Source organism: Pinus tabuliformis, chromosome 1_1, assembly GCF_031772625.1.
Source record: "Pinus tabuliformis cultivar Carrire ecotype Pingquan chromosome 1_1, CPIR1, whole genome shotgun sequence".
Classification (NCBI taxonomy): Eukaryota; Viridiplantae; Streptophyta; class Pinopsida; order Pinales; family Pinaceae; genus Pinus; species Pinus tabuliformis.
In genome coordinates, this window is record NC_142297.1 from 753,329,247 (window position 1) to 753,347,413 (window position 18,167).

At 35.7% G+C, this 18,167-nt stretch overlaps 1 pseudogene; it reads left to right on the plus strand.

Moving 5' to 3' along the window:
- Window positions 1-17,148: 17,148 nt before the first annotated feature.
- Window positions 17,149-17,728, plus strand: LOC149216200 (uncharacterized; annotated as a pseudogene).
- Window positions 17,729-18,167: the final 439 nt, after the last annotated feature.

An 18,167-nucleotide genomic window follows, 5' to 3' on the forward strand; every position in this document is an offset into this window, starting at 1 on the left:
AGTTTCTTGTTTTAGGAAATCCATGGTATTTGGACCATGGTATTTTGATGATGTAACCCTTCGATGTAATAGTATATATAGGGTAAAATAATAAGAAGAGAATCATCAATCGATCCATATCAGTGTTATGGGTAAATTATTGTGATCTATAATTTGATAGAGAAAGTAAGGTGTTGTAGCTGAGTGCACAGAGGCCTGAGGTTGTAGCTAAGTGTGCAGACATCTTGCAACTTAGTGCAGAGGTCAAGAACTCTTTGTTATTCAAAGATTTATTATATTAAGCAAAAATTATTTTGGAAGTAGCCCTACACTAGGGTGAACCCTGGTAATTTGGTGTTTGATGTGTATATTTTCTTATTATCTGTTGTAGAGTAGCAGTTATTACAATTGCATTTTTATTTCAACACAGTGATGGTTTATTGTTTTATATGGCATGTTTAAGCGATTAATCTAATGCGAAGAAGTAATTTATAAATGCTAAGAATAATATAACATAATAATACCACATCTCTTAGTCCCTCAAAGTTGCAAAACTTGCTTCTACATCCTCCCATAGAAACTTCAAGTGTGATGATGATCTTCTTTCAGGTCATTGCCAAAAGGGCCAGTGATTGAGGGTTTTGTTGGTGCATAATATAGATCGAACCCGGGTTAGCCCAAATCATGCCAAAAAATGGTTCCATTGCTAGGACCAGGATTTGTTTGAGAGATATGCAGATGTGGTACCCATCAATGAAAGAGATTCGAGTCTGTAAATACCTACAAGAGTGAGAATTTGCAGATCAAGAAAACATAAATCCTCATCTGACATACGAAGCTTGGTCATAGAAGTATATATTTACAGATTGATACAAGATTTTCTTTGCTTCATTTCCTATTGAGCTGTATGAGTGGATATCGAGGTTGACTGAAAGGAAGAGTTGTTTTAAGGGTGAAGAACCTATAGTGTCGACTCCTGAATGAATACATCGACTCAAGAGCATTAACAATAGGATTTAAAAGGATGTCAATTTCTAGATTGATAGAATCTTGGGAGGATTCATTACTGAGTTCGTCGTAGACTTGACTATGTCCTACAGCAAAGAAAAATGACCATTCTTAAAAGGACCACGTGGAGTAAGATGCTTCTCTGTGAAAAGGGAGTTTCACAGATGCAATCAGATTGCTAGTTTAATTATGTTTGGAAGAAGAGAAAATAAATATGAACAAGAGATCAGAGTAACGTGAAGTGGACAAGACCTAAACACATTTATAGAAACGGATTATAGTCCTCTTTTAAGTGAATCTAAAAGTGAAAGAGAAGAGAGCCACCTTGATAACCCCCAGGTAGCTTCATAGTATTTTCCCTTCCATCTTGATAATTGGCAGAAGCCAAAATCCAGTAATAGCCAGGGTATTTTTGGCTTTCCCCCTCCCCCTTCCCCTCCCCCTCCTACCACCCATCCCCCTCCCTTTACTCCTCCACCTCCCCATCCAAGAAGAGGTATGGTTGACGATATTAAGCTACCTATTTTCAAAGGAATTGGATTGGAGGATCCGTAACAATTTTGGTTTTATGTGAAGCTGTATGGACAACAAGGCATATCGATGATGAGAATATAAAGAAAACACAACTTGTTATGATGTTCTGAGATAGAGAAATGAAATTGTATATGAATTATTCAAATAATGATAACAAAAAATTCACAGATATTAAAACAAACTTGATAAAAGAGTTTAAGAAGTCGGAGTCTGAGTTGCAGTGCATCACCGAGTTGAAAGAAATGAAATAGAAACCTAATAAGTCTATTTGGGAGTTTGATTAGATATTTAAGGTGTTATTGGATCAAGTAAGCTTTGACATATCTCTGTGGAAACATCAATAATGGTTTATAGATGCACTGCTACCGCATATCATAATGCCATTGATGCAACAAAATATATAAAGTCAAGCTGAAACTCTACAAATTATGATGAAATTGGAAGCTTTACCTATAGGAGATACTAATGTAGGCATGCAACAGATTCATAATCAACTGGTGAACCTAACCCTACATATATAATACATCAAGAAAATTAAATAAGTTAGAGAAGAAGTATGGTGTACGGAGTGCAGATGAGAGGGCCATTCTAAAGAACAATGGCCTATCTTCAGAAATTACATGGCTAGTGGAGTGTCGAATCCCTTGAATGTAGGATCCAACTTGTGGCATGAAATATGTAGGACTATAAGATGATCTTATAGCATAGATACAACAACAGCCTGCGGAGTGGATCACTGCGCTGGAGATGCAGACGGAGGATACTCTGTCAGAGGATGACATGATGCATCACGAGGAAGCTAGTGGGAAGGATAAGGATGAACTAGAGTCAGAAAAATAGGAGAAATATGATGAAGTTCAGTAGGATCCTCCTGAAGGTGTTAAGAATAACAAAGAATCTAAAAATACAAAGAAATACCAAGATTTCACAGAGAGGAGGAAGATAGGCACCAAAGCCTCCATAAGAAGAAATGGGGACCTGGATCAGATTGGGGATAAAATTCAAGAAGAAATGGTAGAATCATGGAACAAGTTAGAGGATCGCTACACCACACTTCTAATAGGTGTTGAGGAGCACATTTCTGAACTGAAGATATTGGCACAGATGGTCATACAACTAGTTTAGGAAGAGGAAAATATTGGAGAGGAAAGACCAATAGAGCCTACACTTGCAGCACAGATAGCACCAATACCTATCGGAGCCCTGTATTTTGACTCTGTCAAGGTATAGCAACAGGCCAAAGAGTAAAGCTATGTGAACATGAACATCACAGTAGTACCAATTTAGATATTACACAAGTCGCACCTAGAGATCATAGTTGAGTTGAAGTTGTGCGAACATCACACTTCATAGTTAAACATTTAGGTAGAGAGAGAGAAATATTTGTTGTAGTAGAAGCTTGAATAGGTGATCCAAGAGAGGGATCAAGCATTACAGTAGCAGTAGAATCTAAAGGAGGTGGTCGAAGCAACTTGCCATGAGATTCTGGACATTGATGTCTAAGAAGAGGAACCGGTGGAGGATAAGGCCGTGAAGCATGATCTTGCAGTAAAAGGATAAAATAACAACATCACATATGTAAAATTTACATATGAGATGAAGATTAATGAGGTATATATGAAGCTACAACCAACCGCACCACAGGAAGTGTGAGAGAAGAGGGAGGCCGACCTGAAGGATGCAATGTTCAACATCTCCATAGCAGTTGCAAATTGTGGGAAGCTATTGGATGAGATCTTGTAGATTTTGAGTTCACTGCAAGAATATCAAAATCCCCTGAAGATATAAGAGGATATTCAGCATAAGAAACAACAATTGGAGGAGATTCAAGAAACTGTAAGAACCTTACCACTCTCAAAGAATCTCGCAAAGATCAATGAGGAAAATGCCCTCTAGAAGAAGATAGAGGAGATGAGAAAGGAAGAGAAGACTCTGACAGAGAGGAATCAGTCGTGGAAGTATAAGGCTCTCCAACTATCCCAAGCATTAGATGATAGGCTTCAAGAGATTTGACAGAGAGAGACAACAATGATGCAAAATGCTTCAGGATTTGCGACAGAATCACTGCTGGAGGAAGTGTGTAGCGAAGAGAAGAAGGTCACAGACATTTTGCAGTAGTTCAACAGTGCTTAAAACAAAATTGTAGTGAATATTAGAGGAAAATAAGCTAGGTAACTTGGGACAAGTCACATGTGAGTGTTGGGGGGCAGTTGGGCGCAACCCAACTTGGCCTAGATTTTTGCAAAAATTGCAGGTTTTTTGGGGTAGAACGTGGAACAGAGAGCGAAGTGGACTGTGCAGTGGAGGAACAGAGTGAATTTTGTGAGATTAAAAATATCACTCAGTGTAAGGGATTCGGGGTGGGTGAAAACCCCTCCTTTTTGTAAAAGTGTGTGATTTTGTAAGGGATCAATGGTTTTGGGACCATAGTTGCTTTCTTTAGGGAGTACATGGTATTTGGGCCATGGAATTTTGATGATGTAACCCTTAGATGTAATAGTATATTGATCCAAATTAGTGTTATGGGTAAATTATTGTGATATGTAATTTGGTATAGAAAGTGAGGCTCTCCAACTGAGTGTGTAGAGGCTTGATTCTGTAGCTGAGTGTGTAGATAGCATGCAACTTAGTGCGAAGGTCAAGAATTGTTTCTTGTTCAAAGATTTATTATATTAAGAAATAGTTTGTGGATGTATCCCTACATTGGGGTGAACCACAGAAATTTTGTGTTTGATGTGTATATTTTCTTATTATTTGTTGTAGAGTAGCAGTTATTACGGTTGCATTTTATTTCAGCACAGTGATGGTTTATGGTTTTATATCACATGTTTAAGTGATTAATCTAATGTGGGGAAGTGATTTATAAATGTTAAGAATAGGATAGCATAATAATACCACATCTCCTAGTCCCTACACACTGCAGAAACCTGGTTCTGCATCCTCCCATAGTCATTTCAGGTGAGACTTTGATCTACTTATAGGTTGTTTTTGAAAGGGCCAGTGATTGAGGGTTTTGTTGGTGCATAGTATAGATCGAACATGGCTCAGCCCAAATCAAGCCAACATGTTATGCCCAAGGACCACCCTCTTCACTGGGTTAGGGATATATTATAGGAGTGGTACATTTTATGCCATATAAATCATAGAAAGGGACACTCTTTAGCAAATCTTCATACCTGTTGTTGTGAGAAAATTAAAATATATCCTCAGCATGTCTTCTAAAATTCTATTCACTCTCTTGGATTTTCCATCATTTTGAGAGTGACACGTTGTACTAAAATTTAACTAGGTTCCAAAATTAATAAATATTACCTTTCAAAATTTAGAAGTAAACTTGGCATCATGATCTAAAATTATCTTCTTTAGTATGTCGTGCAATATGACTATTTCCATCATGAAAACATAATCCATGTCAATTTCGATGTGGGTGGACTTGATAGCTACAAAGTTGTTGTCCTTACTCAAATTTTCCACTACCACATTTATAACATTTTGATCCTTGGATGTCCTGCAAAGTCCTGTGATGATGTCCATATATATGAGTTCTGACTTCCACCTACAGATGGGTAGTTGTATAAATTTAGCTAGGTTTCTACTTTCCAATTTAACTCATTGGAAATTTAGTGAATTCCCTCTTCATACAAGGCCAAGAATATATTTTCTCTATGGATTTTAGCATTTTTTGATAATTAGGTTCACCTGAGTGAGTTGTTTTGTGAAACTCATCCAAGACAAGCTTCCTCAAGTCACCATACAAGGTAATACCACCTTTCCTTGAATTTCAACATTCCATCATTTTTGAACATGTAGTTATTACTTAATGGCCCTTATGGCTCCTTCTGCAAGTGATATTTTGCATGCTAAAAGTGCTCATCTTATATCAATGCTTAAATGATCTTTTCTTTTATATCAAATTGACAAGCGATCACGATGATCATGGCTTCCAAGTGTGCCAATTGTAGGATTCTACTAAGTGTCTCTGCTACTTTAATTTTATCGCCTTTTATGTGATTTATCTCAAAGTAAAACTTAATGATCAAATCCAACCATCAGGTGTGTCTAGTGTTTAGCTTGTGTTAGTGAAACAAGTATCCGATCCCTCCATGATTTGACATCAACACCGGCTTCCTTCTAAGTGAGTAGTGCCTCCACATTTTCAATGGACCACGTGTCATTCCTACATTAGGAATCCAAATATTCTTTCCTTGGAAGAATTTGTGCATACTAGGAATTACATTTGTGGATATATTACTCGCAATATATGTGCACATATAAGCAATTTATTATTCCATTCAAAACTAGCTATGCACTTTGATGTCCATTGGAATTTGACTCATTTTCTTTGCAGGGTTGTGACTGGATTCTAGATCTTTAAAAAAAATCGAGTAAATAACATGTAATATCCATTCAATCCCATAAAATGTCTCACTTCACTGACATTCCTGTGAGTGGACCACTCCCTAATGGCCTTGATATTCTAAAGGTCCACTAACACTCCTTCTCTTGAGATGAAATGTCCCAAGTAATTATGATCAGAATAAATCACATTATTGAGTTTGGAATAGTGCTTATGCTCTCCCAATGAGTACAGTACTTCTTTCAAATCTTCTTCCTTATCTTCTATGGCTTTCGATTAGATCAATATTCCATCCATGAAGATTAATACAAACTTGTCCAAATAAGGGCTAAGAAAATTGTTCATCAAACAAAATCACCACAAACTCGTAGTGTTCATATGTTATCTTGAAAGCTATTTTATGGGTGTTTTCATCCTTAATTTAGAATTAATGATAACCAAATATTAGGCCTATTTTGTAGAACATTACAACTGCTCTCAACTAATCAAACAAGCCCTCAACTTTGGGTAATGGGTACTTTTTCTTCATTGTTACTTTATTCAACTATAAAAAATTGATGCACAATCGCAACATGCCATCCTTTTTCCTTATCAATAGGACTTGGGCATCCCATGGCGACACACTGGGTGTGATATAACCCTGGTCTAACATTTCCTTTAGCTACAATTTTAGCTTCAATAACTCCAATGAGATCATATGATAAGGGGATTTTGAGAGTAGAATTCTTCTAGGAAGAAACTCAAGTGAGAAATCAATTTCTCTCCTATGTGGCAATCGCCATATTTCCTTCAGAGACACATCATTGAACTAATTTATCATTGAGTGAGCTTCCATTCCAACCTATTTGTTCTCTGTCTCACTTGTCACTTGAACCACATAGAGTGTAAATCCCTTTTTGCTACACATATTTACTGACAATGCCAATATTTTCCTGATAGAAATGGGCTCCCTTATTCCTCGAAGCAGCATTTCCTCACCTTCATCGCTAAGAAATTCCAACGACTTATTGTAGCAGTCAACTTTTTCTTTATGGGCCACTAGAAAATCCATGTCAATTAGAATATCATATAAGGCCAATGGAAAAATGTGAAGTGAAAATAATATGCACAACTTCTTATCATCATGGGGCACAATTCCACCACGTTTATCACTTGTCTTTTGGTTGTCATTGCTAGTTGAATTTGGCACTATTTAGCATGGGTTTTCTTTTGTAGAGCACAATTTTCTATGATATTCAGGTTGATATAGTTGATATTACAACCAGGGTCAATTAAAATTGAATTGTTCTACTATCGACCATACCTTCCATCTAGATTACCTAAGCTTGATGGTTGGTGTTCTTGTTGTCTAATGAAACATAAATTCATTGCACTTTCTAATCCACATCATTCACCATTGTTTCCTCTTGTACATTTCACAACCCTTTTCCATTCTACTATTACTAAGGATAGTCTCTATGCATGTGGTTCCCTCCACATGTCAAACACTGCAAAGGATTCTTCTTAACTCCAAAACCTCTTCTCTCATTAGCTAAGAAAGTTGGTATCTACTTGCAGTAACAACCTTGCATTCAAAAATTACCCTTGGAGAGGGGTGAAATTCACACTTCTCCCTCTCCACATATATCCTAGGGGAATCTTATCTCCATTTTTCTAGTCCGTTCAAAACTTGGCTTTATGATTGGACTACTCATAACAATATTTAGCCTTTCTAGTATAGTCCTCTACGTTTTTTGGCTCATCAAACTCAATTTTATCTTCATAAGTTTGAGTTAATAGACTAAGCTACCGTTTAATCTTTGATGTATTGTGCATACCTCAACAAATCTAAAAATATGTTAGTCTACTTATTATTAGTAAGCTACATTAGCTTATGCTATTGAAATTATTTAACTTTGTTGTCATAATACTCGTGAGACAAGTGCTTCTAACAAATGCCTTTCTCAAACCTTAACCATTACAACTCCTTCTCACTAATTCCTTTTACATTTATTAAATATTCCCACAACATGTCAGCTTTACCTTTTAATCCAAAAATAGCCACTTTGGCCTTCATATTATTAGAGTAGTCATGGACATTGACATACTTCCTCATTCTTAACAGTGAGGTTTCTGCCTCTTCAGCCTTTTTATTTTATCCATCAAAAGGGGGAGACTTATCTTACTTGAACAGCTTCGACATTGGGCTCTTCTCGCTCCTCCTTTGTCAGTGGTGTCTCTTGGTTGTTGGAGTAGAAATTTGGTTATGACTACTTGATTCTCTTTCTAAAGTAGTAAGTGGTGTTTATACCATCATGATGTTTTCACTAGCTTGCCTATGTATCTGTTGGGTGTGGATCATGATTATCTTCTTTATTTAGAGGTATCACCGCATTGGACCCCAGTTCATAATGTGGTAGGAACACCACCCGTAAATGTGCACCACTAGGAGGGTCCAGGGGGGCGACGATGATTATTTGGAGCCCCACCTAGCTGCGGATCGAGGGCAGCACCCCAGAAGCTCAAAATAACTTTTAAATTGCCTTGTAAAATGTCGTAACTTCGTAGTCAATCCGAGCCATTCATTAGGCAGAAATGTGACGGTAGAAGTTATGTTTAATTTAGGCTCTTTTTCCCTAGAAGGAAACCCCTCACTATATATGAGGGAATTGTATTGAAGCTATGTAGATGTGTATTCTGAGAAAGAAAGAAAGAGGAGATTGTTTGAGAGAAAAGAGGGAATTACAACAGATTTGCTATAGGTTGTATCTGTTCATTTGGATAGATAATTTAAAAGGAAGAACTGACTGTTTCTTCATGGATGTAGCCCAAATTGGGTGAACCACGTATATATGTGTCTCTTGTTTTATGGGTTTTCTTTGTTTATATTTATGCAGTATAATTTACTTGTTCCATTTCTCTGTAATATATAATTTTTAACAACTAGTATCAGAGACGAAGGTCTATTTGGCTGATAAAATCGCAGGAGAGAAGGGTTCCTGGTTTGAGTGGGAGAATGGTGGAAGATGGTAGGTTTAGGGTCAAAAAATTTAACGGCCAAAACTACGAGTTGTGGAATATGTAGATGGAATATTACTTGTATCAAAAATATTTTTACCTACCATTAAGCAGAAAGAAAAAGAAGCTTACGTGTATGACATACACATAATGGGATATTCTTGACAAAAAGGAATTTGGAACAATATGGTTGTTCCTAGAAGCATCGATAACCTTTAATATTTCAACGGAAATGACAACATAGGGTTTAATGATGACATTAGCCAAACTATATGAAAAACCCTCAGCCTAAAATAAGGTATTTCTTATGAAGCATTTATTTAATATGAAGATGTCAAAAGGTGGATCTCTTGTTGATCATTAAAATTAATTTAATACAGTTACCAGTTAGTTAATCTCTACAGGGGTAAATTTTGATGATGAAGTTAGGGCTCTGTAATTTCTATTCTCATTGCTAGAAATTTGGAATGGTTTAGCTATGGCCATTAGTAACTATGTCTCTGGATCTAGTACTTTAAAGTTTGATGATGTTGTCGGTGCAATCCTTAGCGAGGAAATGCGACAAAAAATCTCCGGTGAGACATCAAGTAATTCTTTGACTGCAGAGACTAGGGGATGAAAAATGGAAAAAGGAAAGAGCCTAGGATGTTGCAGTAAGTCAAGGAAAGACAAACCCAAGTCCAGATCAGGGATAGTGTGCTAGAAATGTGGGAAGAAAGGACACCTAAAGAAAGACTGCAAGTCTTAGAAGGGAAAAGAAGTAGACGTGTAGTAAGAAAACAATCATGAGGAAAATGTGATAGGTGATGTGTTGCAAGATGCTTTGATTCTTTCATTAGAAAATATTATTGATACCAGGGTGGTAGATTCAGGGTCCTCATTCGATGCCACACATGATAGGAAACATTTTCATGCTTATTTTCAAGGAGATATTGGACAAGTTTGATTGGGTGATGACAAACCTTGTAAAATCATTGGAATGGGTAGAATTTTCATAAAAAAACAGAATAGAAATCAATGGTTGTTGAAGGAGGTAAGGCATGTTCCGGAAATGAAGAAAAATCTAATTTCAATAGGTCAGTTGGGAGGTGAAGGTTGTGTAACTACTTTTACAAATAAAACCTAGAAGGTCACTAAAGGAGCCTTGGTAAAAGCAAAGGTACAAAAGGTTGGTACATTGTATTTATGCAATGATATTTCTAATTCTATTAATGCTTTAACCTCTATAGGAGAAGATACGAAATTGTGGCATCATAGGCTCGGGCTAAGTGGGAAGGGGATGTAGATTATTCACTCAAGAATTTTTTTGCCAGGTTTGAAGCATGTTGATTTGGAATTCTATGAGAATTGTGTTTATGGAAAACATAAGAGATTTAGATTCCTCAGAGTTGGGAAAGAAAAGAAGAGCGAAAAATTAGAGCTTGTGCATATAGATGTATAGGGACTTGCTCATGTATCATCTCTCGGTGGATCTCATTATTATGTTACTTTTATTGATGATGCAACCAGAAAAACCTGGATTTATTGTATTCGAAATAAATCTGATGTATTTAATACTTTCAAGAAATGGAAAGCTTTGGTTGAAAATGAGACAAAAAAAATATTGAAGTGTCTCAGATCAGAAAATGGACGTGAATATTGCACCAAAGAGTTTGATAGGTACTATTCAGAGAATGGAATTCGCAAAGAGAAGATAGTTCCAGGAATTCCACAATAAAATGGTGTGTCAGAAAGGATGAACAGGACAATTATGGAGTGTGCAAGGTGTATGAAATTACATGTAGGATTGCTTTTATAAATTTTGGTAGATCTTGTAGATATTATTATTTATCCAATATTACATAGGACTTTCAAGTTCCTTGGATGGTGGTATTATAGAGGAGGCATGGATAGGTAAAAAGGAAAACTACTCATTTTTAAAGACTTTTGGTTGTGAAGCCTTTGTCCACATTAATAAAGAAAATAGAACGAATCTTGAGTAAAAATCAAAGAAATGTACCTTTACTGGATATAGTGTTAATGATTTTGGTTATCTCTTTTATGATTGTGAAAAACACAAAACCATTAGGAGCAAATATGTCACATTCAAAGAAAAGGTTTTGTATAAGGATTAGACGCAAGAAAAGAAACATGAAAAACAAAACAGAGAATACACAATGCTTGATGAGATCATAGAGTAAGTGAAGGTACCTGAAAATCATAATGATCAACAACCAGAACAACAAAAACAACCACAACAGGAAAAAGCACCTCAAACACCTAAAAGTGGCATTAGAAGATTTACCAAGATAAGTAGACCTACTGAGCGATACTCTCTTTCATTATATTATGTATTGATGACTGATTCTAGTGAACCAGAATGTTATGAAGAAACAGTACAGGTAGAAACCAGGAAGAAGTGGGAGCAATCCATGAAATAAGAGATGGACTCCTTAGTACATAAGCAGATTTCAGACTTAGTTAGGTTGCCTAAAGGTAAAACCACATTGCAGAATAAATTAGAGTTTAGGTTTAAGGAAGAAGATGGAGGTAGAAAAAGGCATAAAGATAGACTTTTGGTGAACGGGTTTGCACAAAAAAAGGGTATAGAATTTCATGAGATATTTTCTCTTGTTGTTAAAATGACTTCAATTAGGACTATTTTAAGTCTAGTAGCAGCTAAAGATTTTCATCTTGAGCAGTTAGATGTAAAGGAAGCCTTTCTCAATGGGGATTTGGGGCAAGAGATATATATGCAGGAACCATAAGGATATGAGGTCAAAGGAAAGGAGAAAATAGTGTGTAGGATGAATAAGAGCTTGTATGGCTTAAAATAGGCTCCAAGGTAGTGGTATCTAAAATTTTACAGGTTTATGTCTGAACAAAGTTATACTAGATGTCACTCTGGTCATCATGTTTATCTCAAAAGGAAAAATGATGGCAGCTATATTATATTGTTGTTGTATGTAGATGACATGCTGGTTGTAGGTTCTAACATGCAGGAAATAAATATGCTCAAAAGAAAATTGGCAAAATTATTTGCAATGAAGGATTTGGGTGGTACAAAACAAATCCTTGGTATGGGAATAACTAGAGACAAGAAGAAAAGAAAATTAACATTGTCTCAAAGTGATTACATACAAAAGGTGTTGAAAGGATTTAATATGCAGAGTGCAAAACCAGTTAGTTTACCTTTGGCTATCCATTTGAAACTAAGTAAGGATGTGTGTCCCAAGACTAAGGAAGAAATGGCTTATATGTCTAAATTTCCATATGCATCAGCAGTTGGAAGCTTAATGTATGCAATGCTCTGCACAAGGCCTGATATTGCAAATGCACTGGGAGTTGTAAGTAAGTACATGAACAATCCAGGAAATGAACACTGGATGGTGGTGAAGTGGATTCTCAGGCATTTGAAAGGTACCACAAATCAAGCATTATTCTTTGGTGGTTCAAACATTGCTCTACAAGGATATGTTGATGAAGATATGGCAGGCGATAGAGATAACATAAGGAACACCAAAGGGTATGTGTTTACTGTAGGTGGAACAACTGTTGGTTGGGTTTCAAAACTGTAAAGTGTTGTTGCACTCTCAACGGGCGGAAGAAAAGTATGTTGTTGCTAGAGAGGCTAGTAAAGGAATTATTTGGTCACAAAGGTTTCTCGATGTGTTTCGTAAGAAGCAGGAGTTGGGCAGGTTATATAGTGACAACCAGAGTGCCATACATCTTGCAAATAACTCTGCATTTCATTCCAATACTAAAGATATACAACTCAAGTACCATTTAATATGATCAATGTTGGAAGATGGATAGTTGAGGCTGGAAAAGATACCCACTAGCCAGAATCCTACAGATATGTTAACAAAATTTGTAACCAGGGAGAAACTAACATTCTACTCACTTTCAATTGGTCTTCAAGTATGATGATGAAGATGAGAAACAACGAGATCGAAAGTGGAGTCATTGTCCAGAAAATGAATCAATGGTGGAGTGTCTATAATTAGTCTCCAAGTGGGAGGTTGTTGGGTACAGAGCCTGATTATCTTCTTTGTTCAAAGGTATCACCACATTGGACCCCAGTTCATAATGTGGTGGCAACGCCCCCTGTAAATGTGCGCCGCTAGGAGGGTCCGGTGGGGGCATGACGATTATTTGGAGTGCCCCTTGGCGGGGGATCAAGGGCAATGCCCCTGAAGCTAAAAAGAGCTGTGAAATTTCCTTGCAAAATTTTGTAACTTCGTAGTCAATCTGAGTCGTTCATTAGGCAGAAATATGACAGTAGAAGTTATGTTTAATTTAGGGTTTTTTTTTCCCTAGAAGGAAACCCCTCCCTATATATGAGGGAATTGTATTGTGGCTATGTATACATGTATTCTGAGCTAGAAAGAGAGAGGACATTTTGTGAGAGCGAAGAGGGAATTACAGCGGATCTATTGTAGGTTGTATCTCTTCATTTTACTGGATGATATAAAAGGAAGGACTAGTTGTTTCTCCGTCGATGTAGCCCAAATTGGGTGAACCACGTATACCTGTGTCTCTCCTGTTTTATGTGTTTATATTTACGAAATATAATTTATGTGTTCCATTTCTCTGTAATATAAAATTTTCTAACAATATCTTCCTCAACTTAGTGCCCTTCTCTATATTATCCTTTAGTCCTTGTTTTTAGATTTTAGAAGGAATTTACCTGGATTTGTGCCTATCTACATATCTAGCACCAGGATAATGTTTCTTCTACCTTTCCATATATAACAAACTCTACAAAATTACTACATTCACCTCTATTCATTTCTCTTATGTTCAAACAATCCTCTTATATTCTGCCTTGCAACTTCTAAAATTAACTCTCAAAATCTTGAGGGTCCCCATCGAGTTAGGGGAATTTTTTCCTGATCCTTTTTTGACAGAGTCCCCCTCTTGATGTCTATAGGATTTGGGCATGTTGAAACTTGTTATTCTATTACTCATTTCTATATCATTGATGGAATTTGTGCCTTATTGTCTTTCTCTTTATATATTATTGGATACAAATGGTTGTTATCCAATCCAAAAATAAATCAACTAAATTTACAAATCACCTTGGCATATCTACATTAGGAATGTTGATCTGAAACTAAGTGAAAATTCAAATTCCATGAGATTATATAGGTTAGAAAAAAAAAAAAACATATCATCAATATGTCAAAAAAACAGTTGCATTAGTTTCACGTTCATCATTAGCACACATGTATTTATGTGGCAATCAATCCATCAGGTTAAACATTTTAGCTAGTGAGTATGAGAGCCTCTTCAAGTTCAGTGTTGAATCCCTTTCTCCATGATGAATCACTGTCATTAGAGAAATTTTGAGGTTGAAAATCGGCCTCAAATAAAAAATTTACAACAAAATATAGCTTTTATAAGAACCAATAGGATTCAATATGATGATGTCAACCATGGGGAATGATTCACCATTTTTGGAGTAAAAAGACAAAAAAATTAAGAAAAGAAATAGTTACTTTTTTAACTCATATTTTCAGTTCATCTCCTTACTATTTTACTTAAAGTTTAAGTGGGAGCACTCATTAGATGTAGAATTTAATTTTGTATCCAAGGAGTACCCATGTTTCATACTTTCGATGGATCCTACTACACAAAAAATGTTAAATACATGAAAAACATGATCACGTATTTTCATGTATTTCCCATTTTTCATGTAGTAGGGTCCATTGAAAATAAGAAATATGGGTACTCCTAGGATGCAAAATTAAATTCTGCATCCAATGAGTGCTCGAAATTTGAGTAAAATCACAAGTAGGTAAATCGAAAATACACGTTGAAAAAGCTATTTTTTCTTTTTCACTCCAAAACTTGATGAGGTAATCTAATATTATTTTATTATATGCACTATTATTTTATAATATTCCTTAGGAGGCTCATTTTAGACCTCAAAAATTCTCTAATGATGACTACATAATAAAGGACTAAACTTTCCCTTTCAAGGTTCATCCAATCCAAGTGGTAAACATGGGCTCTAATACCACTCTATTGGTATCAAAGTAGGTTCCTTTTGTGTCATCCTAACAACTAGAAGGTAGGCCTAGTTGAGTCATGGACTCTCAAAATGTACTTGTTATTAGTACTACAAACTTTCATGAATGGAGAGAGATGGTAAAAGCCTAACTGATAGCTTATGGACCTAGTGTATGGAAGCTAGTATGTGAAGGATATAGTAAAGATTCCCCCTCAACAAAAGAATAACAGTGGAATTCTTAGGCAAAATGTGCAATTTATAATGACCTTGACAATATGGATCTTGAGATAGTAATGGATCTAAAATTTACGAGATAAATATGGGATAAGTCATGCATCAAGGAGAATAAAAAGGCCTAATAGAGAAAGAGTTCACTTGAATGAGACATGTTCTAATAGTGTTAATGTACCTGAATTTCATTAGGAAAAGAAAGATGAAAACCAAGCTAAGCCTGACTCGATTTTGGTTGAACTTGAAAGAATTGCCAATGAAAACAATGACCAAAATATATTATTGGAAATATGTGATTAAAGAGAGTGTGGGTATAAGTAGGAGATTATTAGCCTGAGGAAAAAGTTTTAAGAAACCAGAAGAATTGAAGAGATGATGAGTATTCAACTGAAGGAGAGAGAGGAACAATGTGAAAAATCTGAAGCTAATATTTTTTAAGATAGAAGTGATTTAGATCAAAAGAAAAGCCAATATAAATATCAAGAAGAGGAGGTTGGCTCCATGAGAAAAAAAATCATAAATTAAAGTAGCTCAAAAAATGTTTGAATAAGGTACCAACAACATGGTTAGTAAGAAAACAATATGAAATTATAGTAGAAACGTCAAAAGAATGAGTCAAAGAAGATGTCCTTGGCAATCATATCATCTTCTCCTTGAGATGAGTGGAGAAAATTTGGAAGGTGCAAAAGGAGATTCTTTTCTCCTTTGAAAGATCTTATATGTTTTTATTTCCATAAACATGGACATGTAGCAACATAATGTAAGAGGAACCAAATCAATACTAATCAACACAAGGTGCAACAAACAAAGAATCTACCTCAAGCAAACAATCACAGAAGATTCCTTATAACGAGATCATCAATAACCAAGTACACAGATACATTCTATGGCTACTATTATTTGTGCAATGGTTTTGGACATAAAGCTATTGACTACAAATCACATATAAAGAAAATTAGGAACACATATGTGGATAATATATCAAGAAGAACAAACCATGTCCTCCATTCCTTGGCCATACAACATGTTATCTATGTAGCGACCTTGGCAACATAGCCAAAATTGAAAGCTATTGCGTACCTTGAAGAATTCTAGACAAAAGATGAAGTCCACTAAAAGAAGACCATACAATAAGTTAGAAGTAGATGCACACAATAGAAAGAAAACCACTAAAAACTAGAAAAGGGAGAAAGACCAACATGTGACTTCAATGACAAATTGAAGTCAACATGGCCTTAGGGGGAGCTGCTCAAGAAATCAAAATATGTTAGTTAGTATTATAGAATCATAATCTCAAGCAGAGATTGTATTGCATAGGGGAAGATAAATTCTACTAAATTCTTTGTGTTTGAGGAGGTTGTATTTCGATTTTGCATGTAAAAATAATTGATGAGGTATGAGTGGTGTAGTATGGGCATTGAAGAACTTGCCTGATAAAAATGAGATAAAAAATTGAAAATTCGTAATAGAAAGTTGCACTAATGATATTGCAGAGGAAATGACATGCGTATAAGGAATGAAAGAAGTCCTGAATTCTAATATTTTCAATTTAATTACATATGGGGACTCACAACATGATCCAAGTAGACTTATATCATTATCAACCCATCATGAAATAATTCATAAGGAGATAAACAAAAGAAGGTGTGGAGTGTTTCCAACATTAACAACACCTTCACATTAGCACACTACCAATTATTAATACATTAAGACAACCTCGTGCCTTAGGAAGATTTGATGGACCACATTACTACGAGGGGAACTTTTTTTATGAGGCTTTGAACCCGATTCATTATCATGACCAAAATAATAAACTCAAGGATATTTGTGACCTACCACAATCAATAATTTGAAATCAAATTGTACATTGCATTTTCTATGGAAGCTACGACTAATGATAGATGAAATCTACTTGATTATTCTAGCTAAACTATGCATAGATATGCGAGAAACATGTCATATATAGATAATATTTCTCTAAGGCCTGAAGTTATTCATAACCACCACCAGAATGATAGTTTCTATCTTGATCAGCAAGCCTTGAACCATGTTTTTATATCACATCCCTCTACATGGGATATTGATGCAAGGCCAAAAAAAGGGAGATCCTCACAAGTATCAAGGAGCCCAATTTCAGGGAGTAGATAGTGGAAATATGCATATACATTACATGCACAATGATGGGAAACGAAATCCATTTCATTATAGAAATGAAAAATTTGTTGCATAAGAACATGATAAGGGATATGGAGACAATAATTACATGGAGGAAGTAGATGTCCAATCAAATGGCGACAATCTCACAGGACCCTAGTTCGTTGTCCCTTTACGCAGTTAGGGAACAAGTCAACTTACACTCTTGTATCAAGGCACTAGAGAAGGTAAAATAATTTCTTCTATTGTTGGGGGGTCAGTAAATACCAAATAACATGGTTGGCTTGCCCATTTCCAATCCTCATCATCAGAAGGACTTGTCATATGTTTCACATCATTTAAATGAACCACAAAGACTTCCATCTCTTACAATAATTTGAGAAAAGTGAAAGGAACATTGTTTTGATAAAAAGAACCATTACACTATATGGAAATATGTTTCTCATAGTATTTCCAACATTAACACTATGTAATAAACATAGATGAGACTCCAACATAGAGAAAATAACTAGTGCAGAGACTTATAAGCATTCCAAAGTTACAAGATGGAGGAAAAGAAAAGGTTCTTTAAAAGGTCAAGATCCTTTAAAATGATAGTTGACCAAAATAATGGCATTGAAACAAGGCTCTCAAAATTTCCATTAATGAAGTTGAGCTCACTGTGATCCTATGGTATATGTTCTTAACTAGTGTTGAAGCAAAATTTCCAAAGGAAAGAGCATGAAAATTCTCATGGTATCCAAGGTTATAAAGTTGGAAGGGACAGTTGGAAGTCAAATAAAACTTTGTATTGAGGTGTAGGAAATTAATACTGAGATTGCAGATGAATATTAGCAAACAATGAAAAAGATATTGAAAAGGGGTGTGTAAGACAAGGCATAAGGGAAAGAGAACAAAGTGTGTCAAAGGTGG